Here is a 17,026-nt window from a genome sequence, read left to right as displayed (position 1 = left end):
TTGAATCTCCCAGATCAGAAACCAGAGAGACACCATTCTGCATGTTTTGTGGACATGCCTTATGAACAGCTTCCTGTCCACGGGGTACAAATGTCACTGAAATGTGGGAATGCCTTGGAAGGCAAGAAAATCAGTAAGATTCCCACACAAGAAACATATAATTGAATGGCCACTATGATCATGTGTATCCACATCTTAAGGGGAATGAGAGAGGATGCATTGTGAGCGTTCATACCACAAAGTTAAAAAGTTTGTTTTGTATGTAATATAAAGTTTACAAATAGAAAACTACTTTATAAAATGTTGATAATATAGAACAATTAAAGCAATGCTTGATAAACAGTTTGTTAAAGTGCAGTTTTTCTTTGATAGTGTTTGTATTTCTCTGGGTCCGAGGGAGAATTATTGCCTAAATTTTCTACTCATCTGCTTCTAAATATCAGGGGATATGCAAATGCAACTGTCTGCTGATAAACCAGCCACAGTCCCTGATGTGGGCCTTCTCAGAAGACAGTCTGTCTCCGGGGTCTTAGTTACTATTTTGAACACAGGAACTAGTACAGAGGACACATAATGAATTTTATACCAAAGTTGGCTTTCATTTTGACAATTTTACATGGCAATTACTGAGAGCTTGCTGTATGTGTGTATAATTGCGATTGTCTGTGATTTTATGTGTGTCGTCTAATCACAGTGACTCTATGTTTAGAGGTGTCCAGTGTGAGGTGCAACTGGTGGAGTCTGGGGGTGACCTAAGAAAGCCTGGGGGTTCACTGAGACTCTCCTGTGCAGCCTCTGGATTCACCTTCAGTGACTATGGCATGAACTGGGTACGCCAGGTTTCAGGGAAAGGCCTGCAGTGGGGGGCAACCATAAGCTATGATGGTGGTAGTACATACTACACAGACTCTGTAAAAGGACGATTCACCATCTCCAGAGACAACTCCAAGAACACGCTGTATCTTCAAATGAACAACCTGAAAGCTGAGGACACAGCCATGTATTACTGTGCAAGTGACACAGTGAGGGGAAGTCAGTGTGTGCCCAGACACAAACCCCACTTGCAGGGAGGAGACTGGTCCCCAGGAGGCACTCAGGACCCTCAGAGCACAGGACTCAGACCCAGGAGTAGGTGCAGCGCGAGCTTCAACGCTAGTTTCCTGTTGTCATGTGTGGATTCTCTAAATTTTAGAGTTCCCTCTGGGAATCTCCGTCTAATTTAAAAATAATAATTCTGTGCCTACTCCTGTTATCTATATTAAAAAATTATATTGTAACAGGAAAAGATATTCTGTCCTACAGCAACAATCAACTTGTTAACCTTTAAGGACAAGAAATGACTCTGCCAGGGGTCCCTGCATCAGAGTTCTCATGACTTTCAGATAAATACTTTCCAATCAGACTCTAGAAACATTGTAGCTGGCAAAGTTGAGTCTTAAGTGTTTGACTATTTGCTGAAAATTTCACAGCATGTTCTTCCAACACAATTTGTGAGGCATTCTGACAATCATCTAGCTAATGATGTAGTTAAAATCTAGGCAGTCAGCATGTTTTATGTTGAAATTATTCTTCACATGACACAGGTTTTGTTGCTGCTGTTGTTTGGTTTGGTTGTTTTCCTAATCTGGATGGTAGCCTACGTGTGTGTGTGTCTTTTCTGGAGCCCCATATGAAAACACACAAGCTCATCCATTGCATTTTATTATCTGTGTGCTAATATCTTGTGTTGATCTATCCTTCAGAACCTTCAACCCGTGATAATCCAGAGAGACACGAACTTATCTGTGCAAATTCAGTATTCAGGGAGATCTCTAGGGCCAAAAGGGATCATTCAGTTCTTCATGCTGGATGCTGTATCTTCACCTTCACAGCCCCACAGAATGTTGGCCACTCTTTCTTGTTTCACCCAGAGAGTCCATACCTGTCACTCTCCTTCTGGTGGCTTTGCTACTATTTTGTATTGGGATACCAGTAACATTCCCAGTATCAAGTGACATGCAACTTTACGTGAGGATTTTCGGATATTTCAGTATAAGAATCTGTATTAAATGTAAAATTAGGTGTGAATGACATTATTAACGATGACATTTTGTATGAGAAATATCTTCCTGTGACAAAGGTAAATTGCTTTACAGTGATATGTACTCTTTCCACAGTAGAATGACTCTTAAGTAGACATAGCAGTGTAGTTGTTGAAGAAAAGCTCTTTCTCTTTAGTGACTTACAAAAGCCATTCCTATTTACAGCAATCATTGAATTGGAGCCACTTTGGGAAGAATTCACTAAGATTGCTAGATTTAGCTGATCTTCTAACTTTTGAATAATTCTACCATAATCTAATGGAGAAGAGAAAATGTATATCTGACAGTTTAAATGTTCTTGGTTTTGTTATGTGTGTCTGATAAATATATAAGTTCCCGATAGTAGAGGACTACTGACTTTATTCCTAAAGTCATCCTCAATGCTAAGCCAAGTCTACCTCCTCAGCCATCTTCCCCATCACTTTCTGTGTTCTGGAAGAATGGGACCTTCGTCTTGGTGAATGGAAAAGTCATGGACAGGATTGTGTTCTCTGAGGATACAGTCAACAATCTCAACCCAGATGAACCCATTTTAAAATATATTAGAAAGCTACCAATGATATGCAAATCTCCAACCAGATATAGTTTCATGATGTATTTATTTAAATTTAGGTCTCATTCACTCTTTATAATATATCTCAGAACCATGGACCTCATTCCCAAGAATATGTCGGTTTCGTCATATTGGGGCAGCTCTCAGAGGTGAGTAGGTCAGAGACTGAAACGAGAAGGTTTGGCAATACTTCATCTGAGCACCTGGATCTCTGTCTCCAGGCCAATGTGCTGGGGTTGGACCAATGTATAAAGTGTATACATTTTGTCTCACTATTCTGTCTCCTGATTCTCTTACATCAGCTACGAGTCAGCGTATTATGGAGTGGTGTGTGCAGACTATACTCCTCCTCCCATATATCAAGTACACATCCCCAGTGACCCTGTTCATAGTCACATTCATTGAACACTGAGCTCCATTGCTGCGCAGGCCATTGCCGTGCATCCCTGTGAAAGGAGGTGGGGGAGAAGGCAATGTGACTCCTGAAGTCCAGGAGAAGAAAGGCGTATGAGCTGCATAATGCTACATGATCTCCGTTTCTGTGTATTCTTGTTTTTTCTTACACGTAATGTACATTATTGGATAGAATGTTCTTTATTTTCTATAGTAATAGTCTCCAAAAATAAATACCCACTTTATGTTTTTCTTTGTATCAGGTCATTTTTGTGACCTTGTTAACGATAATATTTATACCACATTTATTGACATTTTCCTGTAGATTTTTTATCATAATTTTAGAGTTTCATATTTAATTTTATAATACCCATCTCTGTGTCAATCATGTATCCCAAATTGATGTGTATCACTTACAACCGTTTCTTACTATTTTGTATTACCCATAATATTTGTGGATAGATGGGCATGTTCAATATGTCCATATATATCAGCATATTATGTTCTGTATGATGTTTTCTATTGAGGACTGATTATGACCAAAGTTCTGCTAGGCTTTAGTTGTCAGAGTTTGTTAAAATATAGTCATGGATCCATTTGTAGTTAACTACAAACAATGTACATCACTGCTAACCTTGGTTTTTATTTAAAATATTAAAGGACTCAAATTCCTCTATAAAACTCTTTTTAAAATGTGTTTGCTTTGTGTTCACTTGCTCTATCACTAGAGAGAATCTCGATATTAACTTCCCTGATGCACCCTGCTGTTATTTTTACTGAGTGCGGGTCACTGTTGTGGCAGGGTGTGGGCCATGAGCATTTCTCTGGTCTTTTGACTGAGCCTCATTCCAAGGGGGTCCTCCTGGACCGGGCTCTGAGATGTGGTTTCTACCTGTTCCTTTTAGTCTGCGAAGGTTCTACGGATCTGCACATTCTGCCTACCCTTTCCCATTGGGCAGAGAACTTTTCTTCCAAGTTGTTCATTCCGTTGGTGCAAAGGTTTTCCCCAGTGCCTTCAGCTACTAATCATTAAGCTCTTCCTCTTCAGATGGAAGACTTCATGCCTAAATAGAGAGGTGGTCTGGGGCATGACTTTAGACTTGCCCTTTTAAAGATAGATTATTTTTTTTGTCTTACGGTGGCTTTTATTATTATTTTTTTGACACTGTTTTTTAATTTTAACAATTTATTAGGGGCTCATACAACACTTATCACAATCCATACATAAACATACATCAATTGTATAAAGCACATCTGTACATTCTTTGCCCTAATCATTTCCTTTTTTTTTTTCCTTTTCTTTTTTTACATTTTATTCGGGGCTCATACAACTCTTATCACAATACATACATATAAAAACATCAATTGTATAAAGCACATCGCACATTCCCTGCCCCAATCATTCTCAAAGCATTTGCTCTCCACTTAAGCCCTTTGCATCAGGTCCTCTTTTTTTTCCCTCCCTCCCCGCTCCCCCCTCCCTCATGTGTCCTTGGTAATATATACATTGTTATTTTGTCATATCTTGCCCTATCTGGAGTCTCCCTTCCCCCCCTTCTCTGCCGTCCATCTCCCAGGGAGGAGGTCACTTGTGGATCCTTGTAATCAGTTCCCCATTTCCAACCCACTCACCCTACACTCTCCCAGCATCGCCCCTCACACCCTTGGTCCTGAAGGTATCATCCACCCTGGATTCCCTGTGCCTCCAGCCCCCATATGCGCCAGTGTACAACCTCTGCCCTATCCAGGCCTGCAAGGTAGAATTCGGATCATGGTAGTTGGGGGAGGAAGCATCCAGGATCTGGGGGAAAGCTGTGTTCTTCATCGGTACTACCTCAAACCCTGACTGACCCATCTCCTCTCCTAAACCCCTCTATGAGGGGATCTCCAGTGGCCGACACTTGAGCCTTGGGTCTCCATTCTGCTCATCCCCCTTCATTCAATATGGTGTGTATATATATATATATATATACACACATACATATACATACACACACATATATATACATATACATATATATCTTTTTTTTTCATGATGCCTTATACCTGGTCCCTTTGGCACCTCATGATCGCACTGGCTCGTGTGCTTCTTCCATGTGGGCTTTTTTGCTTCTGAGCTAGATGGCCGCTTGTTCATCTTCAAGCCTTTAAGACCCCAGACACTATCTCTTTTGATAGCCGGGCACCATCAGCTTTCTTCGCCACATTTGCTTATGCACCCATTTGTCTTCAGCGATCCTATCATGGAGGTGTTCAGCCAATGATATGATTTTTTTGTTCTTTGATGCCTGATAACTGATCCTTTCGGGACCACTCAATCACACAGGCTGGTATGTTCTTCCAGGTGGGCTTTGTTTCTTCTGAGCTAGATGGCCGCTTGTTTAAAAGATAGATTTTTACCAATTGGTATTGAGCCTTAAAGTCATTTTGTTCTTCGCAGAGTCAGGAGTGGTGGATCTGGTGCATGGGGCAGTGACTCTTCATCTGTTACTGTAGCCATGATCAAGAGATATAAGGAAATAAGGTTTTGTTTATTATCTGCAGCGTAAGGGATTTTTCTGCAAGAAAACAGTATTTTTTTAAGTCTGTGTTCCAGGGAGATGCTATTTACTTTAACCCAAGGAACATTTAACTGTTTCTTAAATGTTTCAGCCTAATCTTATTGAGTTTAAATATCATCCAAGACATCTTCTCCAGAGAAGGTAAGAACTTGCTCCTTTTCCTTCCTGATAGCAGCTCTCTCTCTCAAAATACGATCGATGTTTGTTGTTTTAAGTGTAATGATCAAGAACCTAATATGAATCCCAGCGCTATGAAGACCATTTATAAGGAAGCAGGGACACATGTTAGTGCCCCATTTCAGGGCGTTCATACGCTGTCAAACACAGCAAAGGAAGTACACACAAAGAAGGCAACATAGATGAGAGTGATCTAAAAATCAGACATTTATGTGCATCAAAAGAGTTAAAAGGGAAATCAAGCAACAAATAAAAAGCTCTTTCAATTTTAAGCTGCAATGTATATCTATTCCTTGTACAACAATAGACAACTGGAGCAAATATTATTGCATTTTCCTTAAGCCATATTTTCTATTATTTCCATCTTTCAGAATTTTGAGAGATGCAGTGCACCTTGATTAAGTGACTGACCAAGCCCAACCTCATGAGATAGGGGACTGCAAAAGAAACCCAGACATCTGAGTCTAGAAGAGTTCGATGTGTTGCTCCTTCAGAGTACAGGGAGATAGGAGATCATTGAGAACATGTGTACCAAACCTGTTAGGATAGTGATGTGTACATGAATAATGTCATGTGGTTGACACTTAAGAAGACCCCTACTAATCACTGCTATGAAATTATGATATGATCATGGCAGTGACCTGAACTAGTGTGCAGCTATGTGGTAGTCACCTAATCTGGTGTCAATTTAAGGACTGAGAGTGTAAGGGTGGAGTCTAGGTTGTCAATCTGAAGATAGCCAAAGGGACCTCTGTTGGCATGACCTTCTGAGAATTCCGATACTTCCTCTTTGGAGGAAGAAGACACCTCTCTCTCTCTGCTACTCCCTGGGAGACATTCCAGAAGACAAGCCACATGGACAGAACCAGACCACAGAAGCCAGAGAAGCCACAGAGACTTCTGCCAGGGCTAAGATATTCCTAATGATACTGGATCCAAAGACTTCCTACCCACTGGCCTGTGATCTTCTGCATTTGGCATCATTGCATGTGTTGTGTGAATCTCAAGAGGACTTTGCAGATTGATATCAGAAATATGGGCTAATATCGGATGTATGGACTTGATCTGGACTTTGCTGAGATGTTTTTCAATGTTCAATTGCTCTTGTATATAAATATGTTTTTTATACACATATGTGTGTCCATGGATTTCTTTCTCTAGTCTACCCAGATTAACACAAGCTACATCACGGTCTCAAGCTTGAATCGGTTAGACAAGCACCAAGAGCAAAGAGTGAGATGGGGGTTTGATGAAATGAACAGGATCAAGTGATGCTCTGCCAGTGTGCATATGAAAAGTGAACCAACTCAATGATCTCCAAATGAAAAATGCTAGAGTGTCCTGTGCTTTCACCCCTGGATTGTAGTGAGTACAATGTGTCTTCACTTTAAAGTAATTGATTATGCCCTTCAGCAAATTCTGGCACAAAGAAGTCCAGGTGACCAACACGTAGTGCTTGGATTTCCCCACCGTAAAAAGAAACATTAATTTGGAGGTGTACAGATTCTAATTAATCAGCAAATGAGTGTTGTCAACCCTCAGTCTGAGGAAAATATTTAAACTTTATGAGGAAAGAATCTATAAACTACATGTTTATAGATGTCACAGCTTCTATAGCCAATAATATGTACCATTTTCCAAAATTAGACAATCTTTGAGTTTAGGGAATAAATGTCAGTTGAGACCCATGAGCAGTTGTGATGTGGCTGTGCCCAGAGCACAAATGGAGAGGCTGTCTGTGGTTGGAGATGCTCACATTTCAATGGAACCAGAGTCCCAGGGCAAGGGACATTTACAAGAGTGTCTGTTTAATCTCTAAATGTCGAGGATCAGTTGGATGGATAGACCTAATTATAATGACGAGTGCCTCGTGGGTTTCAGGAAAAGGTCTTTGGTTTCAAAGTCGACAATATTGTACTTGACTCTTACTCTGAGCCTTTTCTTAAATGATTAGTTTTCATTTACTGGTTTTCTCCATCTTTGTACTTGAAATCATGACTCGACTGATTTTTCACTATTCCGGATATTCTAGCAAACAAGGGAGTGGTTTTCTATTCAGAATCTTGCATTTCTTAGAGGCTACTGAATTAAAATATTGTCTTGCCTGGGGCCCAACTTTTCCAGGTGTCACGTTCTTCCCTGAGACCCAGTAACACTTGAATCACTTTACTTACACTGAGGTTGACCTCGATCATTGGGCTCTGGGATGTAGTGTGGGTATTACAGGTAAGAGTAGTGGGGTTGGTGATGACCATGGCCCAAGTTTGGGAAATCCTGGCTGCAACAGATTAGCAGAGGGACAATGTTGACTGGAAACATTCTGCCTGAGGCTTCAGGTCAGATGTGTGCAAATAAACTGCAAAGCTGGGAGTGGAGCTTGTCCTTTGGGCACAGCATCTGGTTTACCCTTTCCTGAGTGTCAGAATTTGGACTGAACAGAACCCACCGTCACGTGATTCCTTTCCTCAAAATTTCATTAATTTCTTTTGGATTTTTCATTGATTCACAGAATCCAGAAACATAAGGGAATCTCCTCAAGAGTGGAGTAGGTGGAAATTGGAACTGAATGGCTTCATAGAAGAGTTGGACCTTTGGGATCTTATCAACCACAACTCCTTGGGACTAACCTGATATTCATGCTTCTCAAAGATGTCACTCCCACACAAGGAAAACTATTAAGGCTCTGAGGAGGTTAATTAAGAAGTTTCAGGGTATACAGGAAAAAAAGGACCTTGGAAATTGTGAGGTCTGAAGATGACTTGGGGTCCAATTGATGGTTTTAACAAACTATATTCTGCCCACTCTCTGGAGCACAGGATATACAGGAGCCCAAGGCAGGGCAGGAGCAATGAGGACCGGGAAGGAAAGAACACTGGGCTCAGAAATTCTGGGCACTCTTTGACCTCTCCCACACACCTCTTGGTAAAAACTTCTTCTGTTATAGACTAATATGCATATGAGTTCAAACATTTACCCTACCATGAGCTCAGAAGATAGAGGGGGTCTGGTCTCTATCACTTTCTGTTTATAAGGACAGGACATCCTCATATGCAAATTATATTTCAGGCACTAGGGTACAATTTCACCCTTGGGGTGGGAAAGCTATCAGTTCTCTTCAGACGGGGCTGTAGGTCTCTTGGGAAAGCAGAGGTGTGGTGTTAAGATGCTATTGTTATGTGTTCTCCTATGCTTGGTGACAGTTCCCCAAGGTGAGAGATACAGATATCTGACCTGGGTCTATGGGGATAGTTATGACTTCAAGTGACTGACATGGAACATTTGTTTTTGTTTTCAGGGGTCCTGTCCCAGGTGCAGCTTCAGGAGTCAGGTCCAGGACTGGTGAAGCCGTCCCAGAAGCTGTCCCTCACCTGCATTGTCTCTGGTTTCTCCATCACAAGCAGTGGTTACTGCTGGCATTGGATTTGCCAGACTTCTGGAAAGGGGCTGCAGTGGATGGGAGAGCTATGCTCTATTGGTAATACATATTATAACCCGTCTTTTCAAAGCCGACTCTCCATCACCAGAAACACATCGAAGAATCAGTTCTCCCTGCAGCTGAACCCCGTGACTGCTGAGGACACGGCCATGTATTACTGTGCAAGGGAAACACACAGTGAGGGGAAGTCAGTGTGAACCCAGACACAAATCTCCCCTGCAGGGGAGACACTGGGCAGCAGGGGGCACGCAGGATTCATGAGCACAGACACCCAGTCCTAGACAGGCACAGATAGATGACAGGGAGGATTTCCTGTTGGAATTAGGGCTTTCTCACTTAACTCTTAGCCTCCCCTGGGACAGCTTTTTTTTTTTTAATTTTGCCATCTTTTTTGTTTATTTTATATTGGGATGCAAAGTGCAAGGTCAGTAGTTTGAAACCACCAGTTCCTCCAAGGGAGAAAGATGAGGCTGTTTGCTCCTCCAAAAGATTAACAGTGTCTGAAACCCTACGGAGCAGTTCTACTCTGTCCGAGAGTCACTGTGATTTGGGATTCACTTGGTGCCAATGTCTTACAGTTATCAAATTTCTGAATTTGTATCTTGTTTTGTTTGTTTATGTCCATTAATTGCTTTCTGTGTATTCTGTATTTTGTTTAATCGTATTTGATATTATCAGGAATTGTTCTATTTTTTCCATCATCCTGGTCTCCATAGAACTTCATACATCGTGTTTTCATTTTAATTATATCATCCTTTTCTGTGACACCTTTTATGATATTATTTATAAAATTATTATTAACATGTTAATGGTTCCCTTTTACATATATTTTGCTGGTTGTGCTTCAATTTACAAGGTACTTTTATAAAAATAACCTTAGTCTCCCTTCAAGTTGAATTACTCCCCTTCTTGTGTACTGCACAAAATATAACTGTTGATTTCGGTAAAACCAGTGTGTGAGGTCACTGACAAAAGCTCAGCTCACACACAGGCTCTGTGTGCAACAGTAGTTTGCTCGCACAGAGAAGAGACAGGGCCGGCTCATCATCAAAGTAGGCAGCAGTCCTCACAGCCAGTGGCTTCACCTGTGGCAAGTGCAGGAATGGAGGTTTGCAAGCATGTCTTGTTTGTGCTGCAGTTGTAGAATAGTGTTCCTTCCTCAACAGCAAACATAGAGAAATAGGGTTGTGCTGTGAGCTGAAACCTCCTGGAAGGCAGGGAGTTGGTTGTGTTGTTTGTTTTTGTTGTTGTTGCTTGGTGTATTTAATGTCATGTGAAGGACAAGCCGTTTGCTTGTTCAGCATGAGCCACAGGGTGTGTTGCAGGATACCAGCTACTAAAGAGTGCTTTTGGTTCCAGAAAATCCTGAGAAAGGCGGTCAACTGGCAAGATCCTCACATTCCAGTAGCCAGACTGACACATCTGAAACACACCTAGGTCTGTTATGGATTCCGGGCAAGGGCCGCAGACTATACTTGGACTGCCTACTTCCTCAATTTTAAATTCCTATTAGAGTTTATCTCATGTGTTTTGTCATTGGGGGATAGCATTATTGAATTTCTGTGATATGTTTTTCTGTTTGACTGTAGATGAAAGCCAGAATTGATGTACATAAAGAGACAGCAAGTAGAATAAGGGCTTCTGGGGCTACAGTGGGGGGTAGGGGAGTGGAATAAAGGAAGATGATGCCATTAGTTGAAGAAGGAAGATGATGTTTTGAAGCTAATTGTGGTAGCAGTCATACAATACTGCTTGATGCACTTGAACTACTGATGAACATGACACCTGTATTTGCTCCCCAAAAAATGGTTTTGGAGGGGGAAAAAAGTGAGAAAATAATTAAAATATTAAATAAAGACTATTCCATTGCTAACAATTTTTACAAATTCAAATTTTGGGCTTATATCATAATCTCTTTTCGGGTTCAATGTTTTAGCTGGCTTTTTGAAGTGTTGCTGTACCAGCAATACTTTCCGTCAGTTTCTGATTGTGGTTGAAAAACTATGTCATATTTTAAAAGTTATTTTTCTCATACACGTGCAACAAACTAATATTTTCATCACTCTTCTCATGCATAATTCAATGGAGAGGGAGGTGGTTTATTGTACCAACCTGGTAGATAAACACATGTGGGGTCAATTGAGGGGCGGAGGGATAAATGACTCGGTGAGCCTTGCCTTTCTAGTTTTGGGGTCTCTTGCTTTCTGATGGTTGGAGCAGATTGCAGATCCCTTACCCAGTGCCATGCTTGATCTGGCAAGGCTCACTTCCTGCAAGAACATCCCCAAGGACACACCGCATGTACCTACCCCAATGCAGCCCTGGGTGCTGGAATAGCTCTGTGGATACCCCTGCCAGCGCTGAGATGCATACACTGCTCACTGATCCAGTTTTCCTCCTGCAATCGGTCTCATTGCATGTGTTTTGTGACATGGAGGAGGACTTTGTGCATTAGTGTCAGACATATGGGCTAATGTTGGACTTGTGGACTTGGGTAGTACTTGGTTGTGATATTTTCCTGATGTAAACTTACCATTTATATAAAACTTTCTCTTATTCAAATGAGTTTCTGTGGACTCGTTTCTCTAATATACCCACACTAACACAAATGGAATTAGATTATCACTGTGTTCAACAATTATCAACAGCTGAAAATTTTCCTATCACACGTCACTGAAACCCATAAAAAAGAATTCTGACTTGTCAATTTCCTCCTTAATGTGGAATAAATAACTCTATAACTCTCTTGCTTTAATTAATTTGAATAGAAATCTTCTTTAAGTACGTTTCCTCTTCCTGTGGAAAGAATGAAGCCTAACCGGTGTTCAATATTTGATTGTTTTTCAGGCAAATTTCTTTCTTGATCAGTATTTTATTGTGGTATATATCTCAATCTCAAAATCTAGATAAATATCTACATGTATATATCATACTTCCTTTCACTGCAACCAATTCAGAGTGTTTGCAACTTGTATCACACTCTATGTCCAAAGTATTTTATAGTGAGGGAGAGTCAGTGGGAGTCCAGACATAAAACTAACCTCAGGGGGTGGGCTGACTTGCAAGGATGCTAAGAACCCACCCACTCTGGACCAAGTGAAGAAAGAGGTGAGCACGGGAGCCTGGATAAGGACTGCAGTGCCCGGTCAGCTAGAACTGCTGTGCTGACCACTATGGTAGCTCTATGTGGACTCATCGTTGCAGCCTTTGTGACAATCCATCTCTTTGAGAGTCTCTCCCATTTTAATTGACATTCTACTTTACCAAGCACAAGACCATTCTCTGGGTTCTTGTTCCTACTAATGTAATGCCCAAATAAGTGAGATAAAATCTTACTTGAAAACTTACAAGAATTAAACAAGATGTGCTTACTCTAAGACAGAACTTCAGGCAGCCCATGACAAATTTAACATTATTCTCTAACACCATGTGTTAGTCCAGGCAGACTAGAGAAGCAAATCCAGGGAGACACTCACATGTGTATAGGAAAGAGCTTTATATCAAAGAGTAACTGTATATTAAGAAAACATCCCAGCTCTGATCACATCTATAAGTCCAATATTAGCCCATATGTCTGACACCAATCTATAAATTCTTCTTCAGACTCACACAACACATGTAGTGACAAAGATCACAGGCTAGTGGGTGGAAAGTCTTGTGGATCTGGTGGTGCTGGAAGCATCTCAGCACTGGCATGGGTCTTCACATTGCCAGGGCTCCAGTGCCAGGGCTCTGGCTATTATCAGTGTAGCACCATGTTGCTTTGTAAACAGGAATATTTCAACAGGTAGAGATTCTATCTGGGTCTGGCTTCCAGTGAGCTATTTATCTCCTTTGCACCTCCAAATGAATTCATCAAGCTGTGACCTCATTGATAGGCTAGACTCCATCCCTTCCCAAGTTGTCAAGAGATTATGAAACTGCCACACCATATCCCAAATGCGCCAATTCCTTGATATGTTTTATGGGGTCTTTGGCTATTATAGTAGTCACTCTTAGTTTGCACAACTCTGGGAGGTGTTTCTGGCACTGAAGATGGTGCCCAGGGTTACTATTAAAATCACACAATGCCTAGGACAGAATCCCATAGTAAATACTCAAGGAACACATAATAGTAACAGTACTTGCATTGAAGAACTCTACATAATGTCTTAAGACCAGCCATCATGCACAGAAATGTTCACCTGTAGAAAGTAAAAATAGATGCATATGAATTGTACATAGGTGAACCTGAAACACAGAACTATGTGAGCATAATTAAATGCTCAACTTCTAGCCAAAAGGTAGACAGTTCAAAACCTTGGCAATTCAGTTGGTTAAAGACCTGATATGGTTATCCAATTATTATTACAGAAAAGAAAATCCTTTCAGACAGTTCTCTTTCATGTAGGGTCAATACGAGTCTTTAACTGTTTTTGCACCCAAACAACCTTGGATGCTTAATGTTCTATAAATATGTAGACAAGACTTTTGCAACCAATAACTAACGAAGGCACGGGGAACTTCAACATAAAAACAGTTATAAAGAGTGTATTCTGTTACATATTTCCTTTTCTAAGGAAAAGAAAACATATACCCATTCCCCCAGCACTGTCATTCAATCTGGGAAGAACATTGTGTCTTTTCATTTGTTTTGATGATGTTACGTGCCACAGAGACAATTGCAACGCTAAGTGATTCAGTGTAAAACTGAACTAAATCATGCCTAGTTCAGTACCATAACCATAACGAATATTTTTAAGCTTATTGTTAGAGTCACTGTGTCAATCCATCACCTCCTCCTTCACTGATCCCATGCTTTATCGTGGATGATGTCTTTCTCAACAGACTGGTGTCATGATAGCCTGTCCAAATTACATGAAACAAAGTCTCATCATCCTTCCTTCTAAGGTATTCCTTGGCTGTATTTCCCTCAAAACAGATGTTTGTTATATTGATAGCCCAGTTTGTGGTGCTTTCAACATTCTTTTCCAAAAGGTAAGTGAATGGCCATAATTTTGGATATGCCCCCCCTTATTCATAGCCCAGAGCTCATAGTCACATAATAGTATTTAAAAATCACCACTTGGCTTCTCAATGTGACATTTATACAGCCCTTTATACGGGCTTCTTGGTGTAGAGATATATGAAGATATGGTGACACAGTGGGATAAGTATTGGATTGCTCACTGCAAACCAGCCCACTGTGCCTCCCGAGTAAGATGAGGTTGTCTTTTCCTGTAAGTATTTATGGTCAAAGAAGTTCTCAGGAACATTTATAATCAGTCTTATAAGGTTCCCATGAGACAGGATAGGTGCACTTGCAGTGGGCTTAGTTTGAGGACGAAATCATTCGTTTCTTAGCTCATTCGTTTCTTGCTTGGTTTACTGATTTTCCCTCCGTGCAGAAGACTGTCTGGTGTCTTCATAGCTCTCAGAACTCACAATGAATACAGTAATGCATACATTAGTGGATGCATGTGTTCAAATCAAACAATTCATATACAATGGAACCCTGATAATTTTGTGATTGCAAATATTGGGATCTGGGCAGGGTAAAAATTCAGTGTATGCCTGTGGGCCACCTCACTCACATTTCTGACATATTTTTGCCATCCAACTTGCTTCAAGGCCCAGCTCTGGAGAAGCTTCCTTGTGGAGCTGTGACCCCTGTCCATTAGCACAAGCAGAAGACTGGTGTGGTTTATTTTCTCAAATGATATGAACACCCACCTTCACTCCCCTCAAGATTCTCCTCTGGAACCAGAATTCCAGAGCCTGCTGAGCCAGGGAGACTTTGATACAGAAATGTCTGTCTCCATCCGCTTCCTCGTTTTGATGGTCCTAGGTCTCCCATCGGGTCAATGGCAGGGAGATGCACTAGGTCACAGCAGATTTAAGGACAGATGGGATATTCAAAGCTTGTTTCCTAAGACTCCTGGTGTCCTGTCCCAGGTGCAGCTTTAGTAGTCAGGCCCTGAGGTGGTGAGACCATCACAGTACCTCACTCTCATCTGCACCATTACTGGGGACTCAGTCTCCAGCACAAGTGCCACATGGGAGCAGATCAGGCAGCCCTGAGAGAGGCTGTGAGTGGATGGGAAGGAGCTTCTACAGGTCAGAGTGGTTTAGCGAATACACACCAAATCTCAGAGATCTAGTCAGCAACCCAGACACATCCAAGAACCAGTTCTCCCTGCACCTGAGTTCTGTGACCACTGAGGATCCAGCTGTGTATGGCTGTGCAAGAAGACACAGAGAGAGAAGTCAATGTGAATTCCCACACAAACCACTCTGCAGCACAGGGGTGGGGTTGGACTGAAGGGAATTTGGGGCAATGGGTGTGCTCAGGCCCAAATAGCACAGGCCCAGGTTCCAGGAGCAGGTACAAGTGAGAGCACAAATAGGATGGTCTGCTGTGTTCTTTAGTTTATTTTGTTAAAACAAAATTTGGATTTTAGCAACAGATTTAGCAGGAATTTCAGTAGGAATCATTCTATTTTCTCTTAATTTAAAAAAAAAAGATGACGCAGCAGCAGTAGTAGTAGTGGTAGTAGTAGTAGTAGTAGTAGTAGTAGTAGTAGTAGTAGTAGTAGTCGTAGTCGTAGTCGTAGTCGTAGTCGTAGTAGTAGTAGTAGAACAACAAGAAGAAGAAGAAGAAGAAGAAGAAGAAGAAGAAGAAGAAGAAGAAGAAGAAGAAGAAGAAGAAGAAGAAGAAAGAAGAGGATTGCTGTAAAGCTTTAGAAAGGAAATAGTAGAGTAAGGTAAAAAGTTGTGAAAAGAGGAAAACAATTATATTCCATGAAATAAGTGCTAAAAAGTGGTGAGGTGGAAAACTGGAAAGACCAGGGGTAGAGTGTAGGGATGGCCTCATTGGAATGGACAATGATTTCTCTTCACTACAGTTTGCTGGGTCATTCATGTCTGTGCCCTCAGGTTTCAATCCATTAATTTCAAAGGGAAACTGTTTTCAAATCTCTCTTGAGTGGTTCACCTGCCTTTGCTTTATGAAGCATTTTATGTTGTGTGACCATTGGCTTATATAGAAATACATCCTTTCCAGCCTCTTCCCTAATATCTGGTTGATTTACATTTAGAAAAATCAAAACACAGTGAGTCTATTCTGAGACGTTTCCAGAGGAGAGCGCCTGAGTGATTCAGACATGATAGTGTGTAGATGCTTCTCTTGATCACATGGCTCATTGTGATTGTCCTTGTTTCCTTGGGTCTATCTCAGTTGCAGGTATAGAGGCTGGACCCCAAACACCCAACTCACTGCTGTCCAGTCACATAAGAATATTAGAAACCCTATAAGGCTCTGGTTCTCAACCTATGGTTCGAGACCACTTGCTGGGGGGGGGGGCAGGGGGATGAGCAAACGACATTTGAGGTATTTACTCGTGCCAACATGGCTGGTAAACACATGTGGGGTTAAATGAGGGCCTGAAGGATAAATGGCTCGATGATCCTCACCTTTCTAGTTCTTGGGTCTCTTGCTTTGCGATAGTCGGATTAGGGTGCAGCTGCCTTGGCCAGTTCCCTGTTTCAGCTGTCAAGGCTCACTTCCTGCAAGACATCCCCAAGGAGAAGCCACATAGAGCTACTGCAGTGCAGCCCTGGGTGCTGGAGCAGCCGTGTGGAGACCCCCGCCAGCTCTGAGATGCTTACAGGTTCACTGATTTGGCTTTCCTCCTTCAGTCAGTGTTATTGCCTGTCTTTTGTGAGATATAGGAGGACTTTATGGATTGGTGTCAGACATATGGGTTAATCTTGGACTTGTGAGCTTGGGTAGCACTGGATTGGGATGTTTTCTTGCTGTGCACTTAACCTTTATATAAAACTCTCT

This window comes from Tenrec ecaudatus, unplaced genomic scaffold (genome assembly GCF_050624435.1).
Source record: "Tenrec ecaudatus isolate mTenEca1 unplaced genomic scaffold, mTenEca1.hap1 Scaffold_501, whole genome shotgun sequence".
NCBI lineage: Eukaryota > Metazoa > Chordata > Mammalia > Afrosoricida > Tenrecidae > Tenrec > Tenrec ecaudatus.
Note: the sequence above shows the minus strand (reverse complement) of the source record.